The 17,768-nt window shown below is 44.0% G+C and overlaps 1 protein-coding gene across 1 annotated transcript in view; it reads left to right on the forward strand.

The window, feature by feature from the left end:
• The window catches only part of RAB11FIP5 (RAB11 family interacting protein 5), a 293,008-nt gene extending 278,374 nt beyond the window's left edge, over positions 1–14,634 (forward strand). The window contains exon 6 of the mRNA XM_030190956.1: positions 11,931–14,634. The gene's annotated coding sequence lies outside the window, so the exon portion shown is untranslated. The remainder of the gene's footprint in view (positions 1–11,930) is intronic.
• The last annotated feature ends 3,134 nt before the right edge of the window (positions 14,635–17,768 follow it).

The following is a 17,768-nucleotide window of genomic DNA, read 5'->3' on the forward strand; positions in this document are numbered from 1 at the left end:
CCCCCCCCACGGGGTTTCTCCCCTGCCCTTAATCCTTCTGGCTTGACTCTTGATGCCTGGGTTCCACCCTTCCCTGTCACAGATTTTTTCTTTGGCTGTGTTGGTTAAAAAAAAAAAAAAAAAGGTTGTTTGCTTATTTTTGGTATGTGTGGAACAAGAAAGCTTTAAAGCAATATGAAATAAAAAAAAGACGCCCTGTTGAAAAAAATAAAGAGGCTTTCCAGCATTTTGCTAGTTTGGCGGCAGAGTGAGGAGTGCGAGGGAGCTGGGGACAGTGATCAACTCTGGTCTTGCTCGGAACAGTGCCCAGGGGCTGCGGGGAAGAAATCTGGTGTTCCCTGTGGCGGGAGTCCTTTGCTTTTAAAAGGTGCAATGGCAGCAGAGACCGTGAAGAACTGCTCCTGCTGCAGTAAGCGTCCGGTATCCGCATGGGGAGATGTAGTGATACTACTGTGGTAGAAACCACGAGCCTTGCAGTGAATATGGCATCTTCCCGCGTGGGGGATTTTCCGCATGTGCTCTCCCTCTCAGTCCTCCAACGTGCCAGCACAGGTGACCATTTTGGGCGCTGAGCAGAGTGCATGCCAGAGCCCTGGGGAATCCCTAGACTCGACGGGGGTCCAGCTCTTTTGTGACTGTGGACGCAGAGGTGGGGACTTTGTGGTTATCGGGTGATGAAGAGCCTTTTCTCCCTGACTTTGTCCTGCTGCTGCTTCAGGCGTATGTCATGATGAAGAGGGCTCAGCACTGCTGAGTCAGCAGCAGGATGGTTCTGGGCTTCAGGGGACTTTAGCAGCATCTACTCCAGTGGCAGATTCCGCTCCACCAGACAAACAGAGGTGTTTAGACGTGGCTTCCAGTGTGGAGTCCCTGGAGCCCTCATCTCCCCCTTTGTCTGAGCCTCTCAGGGCAGGCAGATGATCCCAAGGTAGCCTGAATTTTTTGCAAGGAGTAGATGTCCTCCTAGATTGTCAATGCTCTATGCACATTTCTGTGGATGAGTCACCAGCGCCTGCCGCAGCTAACCCAAAAATGGTGGACACTACGCAGTTGGCCCGCTTGTTTCCAGTTCATAAAGCTGTTGAGCAACTTATCTCTGCCCAGTGGTCCACTCCTGACGCTGGATTATGGGTGGCGAAAGCCATAGCGCACCTTATCCCCAGACTATTTGGAGTGGTTGCGGCTACTTAAGGTAGATGCTTTGGTGTGGTGGTCACCAGGAAGACGACACTTCCCTGTGGAGGGCGGTATTGCATTGAAAGATGTGCTATCTGTACACTGGAAGTGTCATTGAAGCAGGCCTTTGAGGTCTCAGCTCTTTCCCTCCAGGCATCCATATGCAGCTCTTACACTGCAAGAGCGTGCCTATCGTGAGCACAGCAGGCGGCAGACATTGTCTCAGGAGAGGACCAGCCTTAGGTGGATTTTCTCTCTTTGGAGTCCGCCTGTTGTGGCTTCGCCATTGGGCTGTGGACACAGCCTCTAAGAGGTTTACCAAGCTCCCTTTTAGGGGCAAGTTGCTGTTTGGTGATGACCTTGAGCGGGAGACTCCAGGATGCAGCGTTTACCTGAGGACCTCCACAAGCCAGCAGCTCAGGCAGGTGCATCGTGGCCTCAGTTTTAGGAGGCCAGAAAATATCAGACCAGCTGGGGGTCACTCAGTTTTAGGAGGCCAGAAAATATCAGACCAGCTGGGGGTCAGCTTGTTGGTGCTATTTCAGCATTCCAGGTTCCAGCAGCAGTCGTGCTTTTGGACAGATAAACAGGAACCGAGTTCTGGGACCTATGCTGCGCTGCACAGTGATTGGGTGCCAGCCTGCTGATCAGCACCACACATTGGGGGTCAGCTGTCTGTTTTTATAGCAGTGGGCCAGAATAACATTGGACCATTGGGTACTTGACATTGTCCAAGAAGAGTACAAATCAGAGTTTTCATCGCTCATCGGAGAATTTTTCTTGGAATCCCCGTGCAGGGTGGCAGCCAAAGCGCTTGGCCATCCTAGCCACCCTAAGAGACCCGAGGGATCTAGGCACTGTGGTAGCCGTTCTGCCTGAGGAGCAGGGGCAGGGTTGCGATTCGAAGTACTTCGTGGTGCCAAAAAGGATAGGTCCCACCAGCTGGTATTGCATCTCAAGTACATGAATCGTTCCTTAAGGTGCAGCATTTCCGCATGGAGATGCTGTGCTCAGTCCTGGCAGCAGTTCAGCCAGGGGAATGTTTGACTGCCTTGGACCTCAAGGAGGCTTATTTGCATATCCCCATTTGGCCGACACACCAGTATTTCCTTCATTTCGTGATGCTGGGACACCACTACCAGTTCCAGGCTCTTCCCTTCAGCTTCACCACGGTGCCTCACATGTTTTCCAAGGTCGTGGTAGTGGAGGTGCAGGTATACCCATACCCATAGGTCCCGAAACAGGGAGAGCCACAGGTGCCATGGCACCCCCAAAATTTTGCTGCCCTTTCTGTCCCCATGAGGCCTTTCTTTTATCATGCATCAGTGCATACTTAAGGCTGGCTGGCCGGCCAGATTACTTCCCTTCTGAAGCAGGAAGTTTTGAGGGGGCAGGAGCCAACAGGCCTTGAGCATCTGAAGGCCCTGCATCAGGCCAGCCATGCAATGTCTCAAACGCAGCGTATAGAATTGCCACCCCAGGGGAGCATAGTAAGAGAATAAATGCCTTGTGGACACAACAGGGAAGAAGAAAAATGCTGAAGATGGGTGAGGGGGGGGGGGGGGGTTTGAGTGACAAAACAGGCAGAGGAGGGAGAAGAGAAGGAGAGATGCAGGGAAGGGATGCAGAAGTGGGGAGGGAGGGAAAGAGAGATGCTAGAGACCATGGGGGTGGGGGGGGGGGGTGGAATGTTGGACATTACAGGAGGTGGGAAAAGGGAAGGAGAGAGAAGCTGTAGACCATGATGGGTTGAGAGGGAGAGAAGGAGAGAGATGCTAGATAAGATGGGGAGAAGGAATTAGGGAAAGAGAGAAATGATTGGCACCATGGGGGGGAGGGTTATGAGAGGGACAGAAGGAAGGATATGTAAGATATGTAAGATGCTTTAAGAGGGGAATAGGATAGTATGGAAAGGTTGGGAGCAGAGCTTGTGTACCCCCCCAAAGAACATAGTAACATAGTAGATGACGGCAGAAAAAGACCTGTACGGTCCATCCAGTCTGCCCAACAAGACAAACTCATATGTGCTAGTTTTTGTGTATATCTTACCTTGATTTGTAACTGTCATTTTCAGGGCACAGACCGTACAAGTCTGCCCAGCACTATCCCCGCCTCCCAACCACCAGCCCCGCCTCCCACCACCGGCTCTGGCACAGACCGTATAAGTCTGCCCAGCACTATCCCCGCCTCCCACCACCGGCTCTGACCGCCTCTGACCGTACCTCGATGATTGGCTGATTTTGGCATCATTGGAGCGCAAGAGTTTGTAAAAGCTTCACCATTCTGGTGGTGACTTCCCGTCTTTCGGCTGGTGGTCAACGTGGACAAGAGTCACCTAGTGCCTTCTCAGATTCTAGAGTACTTGGGGTTCGATTCGGTAAAACACAGGGCAAACCCTCGGCTGAACAAGTTACAAGGGCAGATCCAGTGTCTTCTCTGTGATCCATGTCCCCACACGTGGGATTACGTGCAGGTGCTAGGCTCCATGATGACAAATATGGAGGCAGTCCCGTGGACAAGGGTGTATATGCGTCCACTTCAGCATTCTTTACTGAGTTGGTGGTCTCCAGTTTTGCAGGACTATCGGGAGCACCTCCGTTTGACCTCACGGGCCAGGCTCAGTATGAGCTGGTGGCTCCAGGTCGACAGCTCGTGTAAGGGGAGTGGAGGAGTAGCCTAGTGGTTAGTGCAGCAGACTTTGATCGTGGGGAACTGGGTTTGAGTTCCACTATAGCTCCTTTTGACTCTGGGCAAGTCACTTAACCCTCCATTGCCCCAGGTACAAATAAGTACCTGTATATAATATGTAAACTGCTTTGAATATAGTTACAAAAATCACAGAAAGGCGATATATCAAAACCCATTCCCCCTTCCCCCTCCTTGGTGTCTCCTCCGTGGATTCTAGTGGTGACAGATTCCCAGAGAGACGGATAGAAATTCATGCTTTGTACACATAGGGGGCGATTATATAACTGAGCGCCAGAATTTACATGGGCTGTGAGCCTCTTCTATAGTGGCAATTATGCGTGGAATTTCTGTTTTAGAATACTAGAGAAAAATAGCAGTTGCTTGTCTACATTTAGGCACGCCCACTTACATCATGTCAATAGGCCTAAATGCTCATGTCTAAATGCAGCACCTACGCGCATAATATACAGTATTCTGTAAAGTGTACATGTGACACACCTTATGACCTGCCCATGCTCTCCCCTCCCTCCTCCTCCATGAACACCCCCTTGCATTTACCTGTTAAGACAGTTGCACTCTAAACTTTTATCACTATGTGCCTAGAACTTACACACGTGACTGTTAGAGGTATGCATATAAGTGCTTCTGTAATTTATGCACATAATAGGCGCCTTCCTTTGGGCAACCTATTATACGATAAGGGGGATATTGTTAAAATATAAGAACATGGGGGATCCAAGATGGCTGCTGCCTGAAGTGCTGCATAGGCTGCACAGGACCAGTGCTAGAATCTTTGCTGCTTATCTCTTTCTTTTTCAAGTTTTACCTCAGTGATGGCCCCAAAGCAATGAGGGGAAAGTTAGGAGCTACCCCTCAGAGCCTCTTGACTCCATAGCAGTATCACAGCCATTGATTACAACATACACAGCTCCCTTTGAAAGAAAGGTGTCCCCGGCCAACAATATTCTGGTTAAGGAGGCCTTGGCTCAACAGTTAGTGCTAGAGTACTCTCTGAGCCCTGATGCGAGGAGCCTGCCCCTGCGTCCAGAGTGTAGAGACCCCACGATGATTACTGGAGCGCAGAGTGATGACGCAGCGCTCAGAGGAGATCCTAGCAGAGTTGTCCGTTTGGAATTAGCGGTCTATCCCGGAGTATCTGGTTCTGGAGTAGGCGGTATGAGTGGGGTACCATTGCCTTCCAGATATAATCAGGGGAAGGAACAGAAATTAACATCTGCGAGTGCTGCTGTTCAGCCTCAGCAGCCTGGTGTCCCCTTGTCAGGCACTAGTGTTAAGCCAACTCTGGTTAAACCCCTGGTGGTTAGGTTACTCTTGAGGCCATCTGGATTACACTGGTTCATTTGGAAGCCTCGGTGTCTAAGAAGTCTTTGGATCTTGATGCAGTTGCAACTAAGTTGTAAGCGGACAAATCTCAACAGGAGGAGAGAGTTGAAGTTTTAGCTGGAAAGGTGGCGTAGTCACTTAAACAACAAGTGGACTTCGCCAACTCTTTGGATAAGGATATATATATCTCCAATTGGAGGATAGAGATCGTGGAGAACAAATTAAGGAATCTCAATTTGAGGTATGTGAACTTCCCTAAGGTGCCTCTTGAGTTACCTAGGGACACCTTGAAAAGGTAGTTTATGGATATTATTTTAGATCCCTCCCCCCCCCCCCCCCCCCCCCCCACTATCCCCTCCTATTGCTAGGTATTAGTTCCTGCCAGTAAGATCAGGACAAGGAGGTTGTGAAAGAGTTAACATCTCAGAAGAGAGTCTCGATTTTTTCAGCCATCCTTGAGAGAATTGGAGATGAAGAGACTAATAGAGCAACTTTATTAGTAGCTTTTGATATTGAGCAGGATAGAGAGAGAATATTTACTCTGTACTGTTACTACCATACTTTGTTGTTTCTAGGACAGAAATTGTAAGTGTTTCCTGATTGTGTAGAACCACACAGGATATACTTAAAATAATTTCAAGTTGCAGCCCAGGTGGCTTGTAACCTGTGTATGCCAGGGGCGTATCTGGACTCTGGCGGTAGGGGGGGCCAGAGCCAGAGAGAGGGGGCACATTTTAGACCCCCCCCAACGACCCCCCCACTCCCGCCGCCACTGCCGCCATTGCCAGAACCTCCCCACCAACGACTCTCCACCCTCCCCCCCGCCGTCAACCCTCCCCCGCTGCCATTGTTTACCTTTGCTGGCGGGGGACCCCAACCCCCCGCCAGCTGAGGTCCGCTTGCCGCCTTTTAAGATATTTCTTCAGCTGGCGGGGGACCCCAACCCCGCCAGCCCGACCCGACGTCTTTAAAGTTCTTCTTCGGCCTCCGTGGCCGTGCTGTAGTTGACTGTTCAATCCAGTTTGGAGTCTGACGTCCCAGCACGTTGTCCTGCACGTACAACGTGCTGGGACGTCAGACTCCAAACTGGATTGAACAGTCAACTACAGCACGGCCACGGAGGCCGAAGAAGAACTTTAAAGACGTCGGGTCGGCTGGCGGGGGTTGGGGTCCCCCCGCCAGCTGAAGAAATATCTTTAAATGCGGCAAGCGGACCTTGGCTGGCGGGGGGTTGGGGTCCCCCCGCCAGCAAAGGTAAACAACGGCAGCGGGGAGGGTTGACGGCAGCAGGGGGGTCCAGGGCAAAATCTGCGGGGGCCCAGGCCCTGTGGCCCCACGCAGATACGCCCCTGGTGTATGCAGGTCTGTCTTCGTTTTCCTTGTAAATGTATTGTTACCTGTGAGAATAATAGATACATCTTTTTCAATGTACCACAATTTCAGAAGTTTGTTGAAATTAAAATGAGGTCTACACATGTGGTGCGGAGCCAGGAGTGTCTTAAATAATTACAAGCTATTTTGATCAGGATTGGTAGTAGTGGTAGAGGGAACCAGGCTGTTTCAAGAACTATGATTTAAATATACCTTTATAAATCTCCTTTTTTCCTTTTGGATCTCCATCCTTTTCCCTTTCAGTACTTAATGGATAACTATATACCACATATATGTATTTGCTTTATTGTGATAATTTTTCTCTTTTTTATCACTTTGCCATTCAAATTATATACTGTGATTTGATTTGAAAATGTTTATAAAGTTAAAAATAAATTATGATAAGAACATAAGGATAGCCATACTGGGTCACACCAATGGTCCATCTAGCCCAGTATCCTGCTTCTAGCAGTGACCAATTCAGGTCGCAAGTATCTGACAGAATCCCAAATAGTAGCAAGATTCATTCTATTGATCCCAGGGACAAGCAGTGGCTTTTCCCATGTCTGTCTCGATAGCAGACTATGGACGTTTACTCCAGGAACTTGTCCAAACCTTTTATAAACCCAGATATACTAATCGCTGATACCACATCCTCCAGTAATGAGTGCCAGACCTTAACTATTCATTGAGTGAAAAAATGTTTCCTCCTGTTCATTTTAAAAGTAGTATCATGTAACTTCCTTGAGTGTCCCCTGGTATTTGTACTTTTTGAAAGAGTAAAAAATCGATTTAAATTTACCCATTCTACAGCACTAATTATTTTGTAGACCTCTATTCTATCCCCCTCAGCTGTCTCTTTTCCAAACTGAAGAGTTCTAATACGAGAGGAGTTCCATCCCCTTAATCATTTTGGTCACCCTTCTTTGAACTTTTTCTAGTTCTGCTATATTATGCCAGGGTGTATGTCCCATCATGAGGCAGGGGGAACCCCCAATCCCAAAGAGGTAACACAACTAGATACTATAGGAGAACAACTTAGGTCTAGTCCACACAGGGTGAACACTGGAACTGTGCTTGGGTGGTTATAGACAAACAGGGAAGGCTACATGGGAGATGGCAGAGGAGGACTAACCCGTCCAGAAGTTATTTGGATATTTCCCAGAGCATTGAGAGTGATAGAGCACTCAAACTGAACTGGCTCCCAATTAGCATACAACTATGCTTGCCCTCAAGAGTCGGGAATAGTGGAAGAGGATCCTGATAGTCCTAAAGAGTCAGGGTGGGAGTATTGGTGCCCACCGGACTGCACCAAGCCCAGAGGTGAGTGGAGTTTTGAGGGTCTTGGACTCACCCTGAGTAAATAGTGGGGCCCTGATCAGGACCTGAGAGCACGGGAACCCAGGAGATTAAGACTTTGTCATAGACCTTTTGTTAAGGATTGTTATGGACTAACCCTTGTGTTGGATTATTGGCGTGGATGGAACCTTCGCTGAGGATTACCATGGACTAACATTTGCTGGCGGACGGACTGTGGAGGATACTCAGCCTACACCTTCAGATAGGCAGTGAACGGTTGCTGGATAGTCGACCTATACCTTTGGGTAGGCAGTGAATGGTTGCTGGATATTCAGTCTACACCCTCGGGTAGGAAGTGAATGGTTGCTGTATACTTGGCCTACACCCTTGGGTAGGCAGCAGATGGTTGCTGGATACTTGTCCTAGAACTTCGGGTAAGCGGCGGCATCGTATATCTTTTATAAGATATGGTGACCAGAATTGCACAGAATACTCAAGGTGTGGTTACACCATGGAGTGATTCAGAGGCATTATTATAATCGTTCTTATTTTTTTATCCCTTTCCTAATAATTCCTAACATCCTGTTTGCTTTTTTGGCCACCACCACACACTGGGCAGAAAATTTCAGCATATTGTCTACAATGATACCTAGATCTTTTTCTCGGATGCTGACTCCTAAGGGGTGGATCTTAGCATGAAGTATCTATTATTTGGATTATTGTTCCCAATATGCATCATTTTGCATTTGTCCACGTTAAATTTCATCTGCCATTTGGATGCCCAGTCTTCCAACTTTCTAAGTTCTTCCTGCATTTTTTTCACAATCCGCATGTGTTCTAACAACTCTAAATTTGCAGATGACACAAAACTATTCAATCACCTCACTCGTTCCCATTTCCAGGTCATTAATAAATTTTAAATAGCGCCAGTCCCAGTACAGGTCCTTGGGACACTCCAATATTCACCCTCCACTGAGAGAATTGGCCATTTAACCCTACTCTGTTTTTTATCCATCAATCAATTCCTAATCCTCAACAGAACATTGCCTTCTATCTCATGACTTTTTAATTTTCTCAGGAGTCTTTCGTGAGGGACTTTGTCAAATGCTTTCTGACAATCTAGGTGCACTACATCGACTGGCTCACCTTTATGCACGTTTGTTCATGCATTCAAAGAAATGAAGCAAACTGGTAAGGCAAGAATTCCCTTGGCTGAATCCATGTTGACTCTTTCCCATTAAACCATGTGTGTCTATGTGGTCAGTGTTTTTTTTTTAAATTTATAATAGTTTCCACTATTTTGCCCTGCACAGACTTCAGACTTGCCAGTCTCTAATTTCCTAGATCATCCCTGAATCCCTTTTTAAAAATTGGCCACCCTCCAATGTGTAACACCTATCTTCAGGTACTACGGACGATTTTAATGACAAGTTACAGATCACAAGCAGCGGATCTGCAATTTCATATTTGAGTTCTTTCAGTACCCTAGGGTGTATACCATCCAGTCCAGGTGATTTACTACTCTTTAATTTGTCGATTTGGCTCAGTACCTCTTCCAGAATCACCAAGATTTTTCAGTTCCTCCACATCGTCACCCTTGAAAACCATCTTTGGTACAGATAGATGTGTGGGTAAAGCACACAGACAGGAACAAGCTTCTATAAAGTCCATCAGGAACCAAGGAGTAGTATAGGATGATTCATTTCAACCAACCAGGGAGATGAATTTCAAAGTTTTTTATTGAAAGCACCAGAAAATATGGACCATATATGGTCCCTGTTTTGGAGAACACAGCTGCCTGCAACGATGATGAGAATGCGGTGTAGCCAATGTGGTCTCACTGTGAAAACCCACATTGGCTACATTGCATTCCCATCATCGAAATACCAGGCAGCAAGCAATCTGATTCAAAGTTTGATTGTGACCCCTGAGGCATTCGGCTGTGTCCGCTGAAACAAGACTGTGTCAGGTCCATATTTGCTGCTGCTTTCAATAAAGAAATTTGAAATTAATCTCCTTGGCTGGTCGTCATTTGCATCATCCTCCAGTACTTGGTTCCTACAAGTAGATATCTTACATCTTCTTCAGTAAAGACCGAGGCAAAGAATTAATTCAGCCTCTCTGCTATGTTCCTGGCCTCCCTGAGTGCCCATTTTTACTCCTTGATGATCTAACAGTCCCATAGATTCCCTCACTGGCTTTCTGCTTCTGATATAACTGAAAAAGTTATTACTATGAGTTTTTGCCTCTGAGGCAAGTTTTTCTTTGTATTCTCTTTTGGCTTTCGTTATCAATAAAACACAACTGAAAATGGGCCAATCTGAACCAGTCACTGTGCTGCAGGCCTTAGCATTAATAAAAGGGTCGAAGAGAACTTTTTCTGCACATGTATGTACTGAGGACAGCTTACTGATGTCGGGTTTGGTGATAATTTGTGATGCAGCCTGTTCAGCTTACAGTGCGTTAGAAAGACTAGGCTGAAACCAAAAAATATTTATCCTGACCTAGTTGCCTCCATTTCTGTCATCTCAGTCATATAAGAAGACAAACCCACACAGCTTAAGCTCTTAGGTAAAAATATTATGAAGCATTTTTATTTGTGTGCGTGGAACAAGGAATTGAAGCAGGTGTATAAATGGTTTCCTTTCAAGGCCTTCCTTATAACATGATGTGTGCAAGATGCAAACATACATCTTCCCTAGGCGAAATATCTTTTGATTAAATTCTGCTAATCTTAACAATTTGAAATCCTGTGCTAGATTGATTTTTAGGTTTCTGGCTTCTGAGGGACAGGAAGGGAATACAATTGATTTAATAAACTTGTATAGATAACATGGTGGTGGGGACTGGTGGGTAGAAATGGCCATTGTGAATTGAAACATTTAGGTTGTTTTAGTGAAACACTTTGGGCTGCCTCGGTCTTCTGTGGACTTGCTGGATATTATTTAGCCACCACCAGCCTACCAGTAACTCGTTTGATTAATGGGACCTGTGTTGTGCTTTCTTTATCTGTCCCATGATTTCTGCTTGTCACTTTGCTAACAGTACCTGGCCATCACCAGCCTGCTGGCATTGACCCAGCTGGTTTCTGGTGCTGATTCTAACTTGACTTCCCTTTGACCTACAGCAGTGGCAGATAAGGAACAGATAAAAGAAGCATTGTTTTTTTCTGAAGTCCCTTGACCTTTACTCTGGAGAAATTGAAGGGAGGCTTGTTTATGTGCAGCCATCTAACCATGTTCTCTCGCAGTTCTGTACATCTGTTCCAAGCGTCCTTGATTTGTCCTATTATTGGTTTCTGCCACCTCCATTGCAGTAACAAAAAATGGAACTGTTCTCCAATAATAAAATAAAATTAAGCATACATCAGACACACACGATATTGTTTATGTAATTTCTATATATGGATCAAGAACTGGAACACTTGATGTGATTGCATAAAGATGAGTGGCACTAGCTATTAGAAGTTGTGTTTGAATGTGCATATTTCTTGTATGGAAAGTTATTGGACACTGTTTTTTGAAACTTTTGTGATATATACCCAGTTTCCAGAAAAAAAGGGACCCCTTGTATAGTTTCAAAATACTTTTCAATTGTTTAAACATTTAGGATGATCTTTGAAAATACATTAGTATAATTGGCTTTTTTTCTTAATTCATAATTTGTGTTCAGTGGGTCCTCCTTCAACCTTGACAAATTCACAAAGTCTTTGACACCACTGAGCTGTTGGCTCAATGAATTGCGCTGGAAATACACTATTCAGAAATGCCTTACATTTCAGGCAGAAGTTTCTGCTACATAGGAAGTTTTTGGAATATTTATTACCGATGGTGGTATGTGTTGACCCTGAAATGCTGTTGAGAGCCTAGGGCACAATACCATCTTATCCTACAGTCTCCTGTCTGTACAGTCACATACAGAAATCTGATGTAAGCTTTTATTTTATTTTTGGAGTGCAGTTCTATTTATTGTTGATTTGATTTTGTTCTCTGAGAGAGAGTTTATGTAGTTGTGTCATTCTTCGTTTTTTTTTTTTTCCTTTTCTATGCTGTAGGATTCTAGCATACCAGATCAGGCTGCCAGGTACTACCATCTTACTCATGATGAACTGATCCACATGTTGCTTCAGTACGAGCAGGAGCTGGGAAAGGAGAAAGAGCATGTGAAGGAACTGGAAAACTATATCGACCAGTTGCTGGTGCGCATCATGGAGCATGCTCCTACCCTCCTTCAAGTACCCCTGGAGCAGAAAAAGACAAAGTAAACTCTCTCCTTAACTGGGAGAGAAGCTTCACCGGCTAAATCTGCGCTAAACTCAGTGAACATAAACCAAATCAAGATGTCTTCTAGAAAATACAAACAAATCTCAAATGTAGGACCCCTGTTAGTGTACAGAAAGCTTGACCATGGGCTGTTTAAATATTTCTGGAATTGCAGCTAAGCTACAATACCATGACATCAATGTGTGTCTGAAGATGGGTCTCAAACAAGCGTCTGCCAGACCTTCTGCATCACATTTCAAAATAAGTCTTCCAGAAGCTTTTGCAGCTGTCTGAAAATCTCATGTAAAAAGGTTTAGTGTTTGATATCCACTCAGTGCTGAAATGTAGCTAAGATTAATCCTAAAGAGTATACGAGAGCTTCACACTGCTTTCATATGTGGTCCCATTAGCATGAACGTGGATGCAGAGTTGATCTAGCACATTGCTCTCCTTTTATGAGAGGTCTCTTGTTCCTTTCACCACTTTATCAAACATGCAAACCAAAGAGGAGAGCAAGTGGCCTAGAGAGGGAGAGAAATATTATTTCCACAGACAGTGTAGCTGGCTGTGAGTATGAAAATGTCCCCAGCACTGCTGTATCTTAACTGAACAATCCTTGTAATAAGCGTAGAGCAAATGGAAATGTTATCCTTTGGCTTGCACTTCTCCTACAAAGAGACACACTTTCAGCTTTTTGGTTTTCACCCCCAGTATAAAATTGACAAAAAACACACTCAAGATGCAGTATTAGTGCAAAATATGTCCCCCTTGGACTCATTTTCCATAAAGAAGCAAGGACTGTATATAAGAACGGCTTGTTAAACTTAATATTTCTATTTAGCAGGTTCTTTCTATTTTTTTCTCTCCTTCAAACACTGTAGCCAGATGTCTCAGTCTTGATGACCAACTTATGCAGTGTTTATTTGGAAGAGGGAGATTGATAGGAATCATTATATACAACACCGAAACAAAATGTAATTAACAGGCTAGCTTCTGTCATGCATGCCGTCCACATTCAGGAGGAAAAGTGGAGCAATCTTGGCAGAGAGAAAATCCTACCTTACATAAGACTCCCTGTATTTGGAATTCATAATATATTTGTGGGTTCATTATTAGTGTGTGAAAAGTATCCTAGTCTTAAATCATCTCAGTAATGTAAAATATTAATTCCTTCACTCCCTCCTCATTTTTGGCTTTCATGCAAGAGAAGTTATTCTTTGCCAAGACAGAGTGCCTCATGGGACATAGGTTACAAAACAAGCTTCTCTTATTAGATACAATTATTGTTATAAACAACCAAAATCAGTAAAGAACAAAAACAAAAAGTTGTGCCTTGGTTATAGCACGCCAGCCAACTCTTCATTTACAGGTGCTTGTATAGGTTTTTGGATTTCAGAATTATATGAACCAGAAGCTTGTGACTAAGCATAAAATGGTAGGTATGCAGACTATTGGGTATTTTGACTTATCGTGTTTATTTTCTCTTTGAAGTTGAGGATTGCCATGTGCAAATGTCTATTTTGGAGAGGATAGACAGCAAAGTGAGGCAGGGAGAGAGTAGTCCATTGTGATGTAGAGGCCTACATAGTGCCCTTTCCTGGAGAAAACAAGGCCAAGAAGGGACAAGAAATAAATGACAAGTTAGACTCCAGATGCCTTATAACAAAGGGCTGAGTAAGATGATTGCATATAGGCATAATGGACAGTTTTCTTTAGAGTTGACTGTGTATGTCTACAGGATGAATAATGTGTAATGTTCTTGCTGTTCCTGTGTGGTTAGCCAGCACCTCAGCTGATGAATAAATAAAGTTAAAAGAGAAAAAAATATATACTGGGTGAGAAGTAGAATTGTATGTAGAGAGAGAACTCCACTCCATCCTCTTACCCCTGCCCTAGGCCTCAAATGGCTGCTATACTCAGTTACGCTCAGTTATTTTTTAAATAATCTGTGTTATGAAAATGCAAAACTGTATTATAAACAGAAAAAGTTGTGCCTTTCATGGTAGACTAAAGGTGTAGCCCATTCTTAAAAACGGGTTATTTAGATGTTCTCCAGACAGTGTTATGATTCTGTATCAATGATAAAGGTCTTATCCAGGGGATACAGTATGTAGGGTTTGAGCATGTCAAATATTGTTAAATTGAGTGAATTTATATTGAAAGTTTTAGCACAGGTTTGTCAATATGGAGAAAAATGTTACAACCTTGGCTTAGAAAAATATGCAGAAAAGTTTGACATGGGGTTTGGGGTTTACACAATTAAGTATGAAAAGGTTTTGTGTGTATATATAGGCTTTCACTAGCAGTACATGGTTTCCATTATTGTGTCGGTTGAATATTTTTTTTACTGTAAATTTCCTCTGCCTCATTTTGCCTTTCCTTCAATATTCTCTGTTCTGGCTTATATGTTTGCTATTTTTAAAAATTAATATGCAATTTTTGAAAATTCTGTTCAACTCTGTCAGAGAATAAAAAGGTGGACTCGGCTATCTTACATACACCAGAAACTGATGTTTTTTTTTTTCCTAGGCTCTTTTTTTTTTTTTTTTTTATTATGTATGTGTGTGGATGGCCTCATGTTTAAAACAATCATTTATTCAAACACACACCATATTTCCTGAGAAAAAGAAATATGAAGCTTAAGTGTGGTGTTCTATGCAGCGACCTTGTCAAACTACGTAAATAAAACCAAATATTGAACTTTGTATTTCATTTATGGAAGGAAAGTTGATGTGCTTTTTTAACCACACAGGTTTTAAAATGAGCTCAGCAGCGATGTCTTGAAAATTTGAACGCATAGGCAGCCTGAAAGTCTCCTTGTTTACACAGCAAATTCAGTCTCCACAACTCATTGAAGACCATGTTAAATGAATTGATGGAAGAGAATATACTCAAACAATGGGGGTGGAATTCATGTATAAATAAATCTTGTAAAAGCATGATGGCAGACACAATGTAGTTGCACAGAGGACTGCATAACACCTTGGATTTGTTTCCTGAAGTGGTGAACAATGCTGGTGTATTTCTACCTACTGACAGAAGGAAACGGCATTGTCAGAATGTATGAACTTGTTCTCTGACTCCTCATACTTATATTGATGTCTCTTCCTTCACTGCCCACCCCCTCTCAATAGTCTTTCCTAATGCAGCACACAACTGTAAGCCAAGAAAAAGCTAAAACAAAACAAAAAACCTCCGCTTTCTCGCTCGGCTGAACAGTTGCACTTTTTAATGTTTTTAAGCTGTTACTAAATTGCTCGTAAATATTTTTGGTTGATTTGGATTTCTTTGCTTTTTTTTTCTCTTTTGCATATATAGGTAGTCATAACCATCTTGCCTTGTTCTTTTCTGCTGGCAATAATTTTATTTCTTGATATAGGAAGGCAGATACTGCTTTCTCTTCTGGTGTTAATATTTTTTTTGAAACATGAAAGCTTGCAATTTAAATAATTGTGAGTGAGTGATTTGTGTAGGAGGAGTTTGTGGAGGGGGTTGGTGGACTTGAATTGAAAATGCTAGAGGTCCTGTAACTTAAGCTCCCCTGTCCGTTCCCCTCCCAACATTGTCTTCTCTTCTCACAGTTTGAACTAGGAAAAATCTCCTTCCTATTATTCAATACTTGTGAACAACTTTATTAGATCTCACACCTTCTGGGCCTCCACGGAATCTATTCACTTGGGTCCTGATGATCAGTTTCCCCACACTGTTCTGAACAGCGATGTAAAATTAGAACAGCGTAGGGAAACAACACCCTGATGATCAAAACTAATAGCGTGCAAATTTATGCTATCACTTTTGATCATCGGGCTGCTTCTGTGGGAGGATTGTGCATGTGTATGCACCCAAGGCACAATCCTCCTGCAGAAGCTGTTTCACAGGTTCGGGCTGTCCAAAAAAAAAAAAAAAGCCCGGACTTACCTGTCAAACATACCAATGCGGGCTGGAGGTCCAGTGGTCTATTGCCCCCCCCCCCCCCCCCCAAACCATGACCTGACCTGATTTCCCCCCCCCCCCCCCCACCCCCTGATAGGTGGGGTCTAGTGGCCCCAAAATCCTCCCCCCAAACCTTAAGCTGACAGAGGAGAGAGCAGCACTCCCTCCTCCTTCCAGTTCCACCTCCAAAATGGTGGTCCTCTGCCCAGTGCATCCTGGGATTTGTTGGGTGGGGTTTCCATACCATATAAAGGAGAAACTATTGTATGGTATGGAAACCCCACCCAACACATCCCAGGATGCACTGGGCAGGGCACCACCATTTTGGAGGTGGCAGTGGTAGGAAGAGGAGGGAATGCTACTCTCTCCTCAGTCATCTAAGGTATGGGGAGGGAGTTCGGGGGCCACTAGACCACCAGGTGAGAGCTAGAGGTCCACCAGACCTCCAGCCCCATGTGCCCTCGTGTTGGTGGCCTGGCAGGCCTTTGCCATTTGGGGGGGGGGGGGGGGGGGTAGGAGGGTCCAATACACCTCAGAGTACAGTGCTCTGATGCTCAGACAAAAAACCTTGCTAAAGGCTCAATGGAATAGGTATCTATAGTGCAGAAAAGAAATTGCAGTATATCAAATAAATTGAAATGTGGCAGTGCATGTTAGTAACTCTAGCTGCTACTCATATAAAAGTGTAACATGGTCGTCTTTGTTTCCTGCATAATTTTGCTGCTTTTTGCTACGGGATTCACAGCGGTATGTACTATAGATACTTATACCCATTGAGCCCATAGCGAGGCTTTTTGTCTTTGAGCATCAGAAACATTATTTTTTAACCTGATATCTGATTAGGAGTCTCTCTTGTGACCCCTGAGGCAGGAGGCTGTGCCCACTGAAACAAGGCCCGTGTTGAGTCCTACCACACTGGTGCTTTCATTAAAGATTTAAAGACTTCACCCCTAACGCTGATTGTCATTTCTTCCATCCTTTACTCCTTTCCTGCCTGTACTTCTGTACATAGAGGCTTAGCTCCTGTTACTATGTACAGCACTTTCTTTGGCCTGAAGCTTAATCATTGGCTAATTCTGTCCTTTTTCATGTTCACTGGATTCAGTCTAAAGAAAACCTTTCACATTGTATTTTTTTTTTTTTGTGAAGTCCTGTTTGGGTGGTTTGTTTTATTTTCTTCTGTAATTTCTGGTGTCTTTTTCCACCCTCCTCTAACTTTGAAGTCTAATGGAGCTGTAATTATTTTCTTTGTAAGAGTTTTTTCTTTTGCCTTTATTTGTTCATTTTGTTATTACAAGAAATATCTCTATTATAATGTGAATTCCAATAAAAATAAAATTAAAAAAAAAATTATGCAGGAAGACCATGTTACACTTTTACATGAGTAGCAGCTAGAGGTACTAACATGCACTGTCTCTTTTCAATTTCAATTTATTTGGTATACTTCAAATTTTTATGTATTGGTAATTGGGTCCTTCTGCATAAAAATGGAAGCGGCGTAAAGTAATGCACTTTCATGGTATTGGTACATACTAACACAGTAAGGGTTCTCAACCCAGTCCTCAGGGAACCCCAAGTGAATCCTGGTTTTCAAGATATCCACAATGAATATACATGAGAGATTTCCATATAGTGGAGGAAGTTCATGTAAATTTACCTTATGTGTAGTCATATCTTGAAAACCAGACTGGGGAC

The sequence above is a fragment of the Microcaecilia unicolor genome, chromosome 2, assembly GCF_901765095.1.
Source record: "Microcaecilia unicolor chromosome 2, aMicUni1.1, whole genome shotgun sequence".
Taxonomy (NCBI): Eukaryota; Metazoa; Chordata; class Amphibia; order Gymnophiona; family Siphonopidae; genus Microcaecilia; species Microcaecilia unicolor.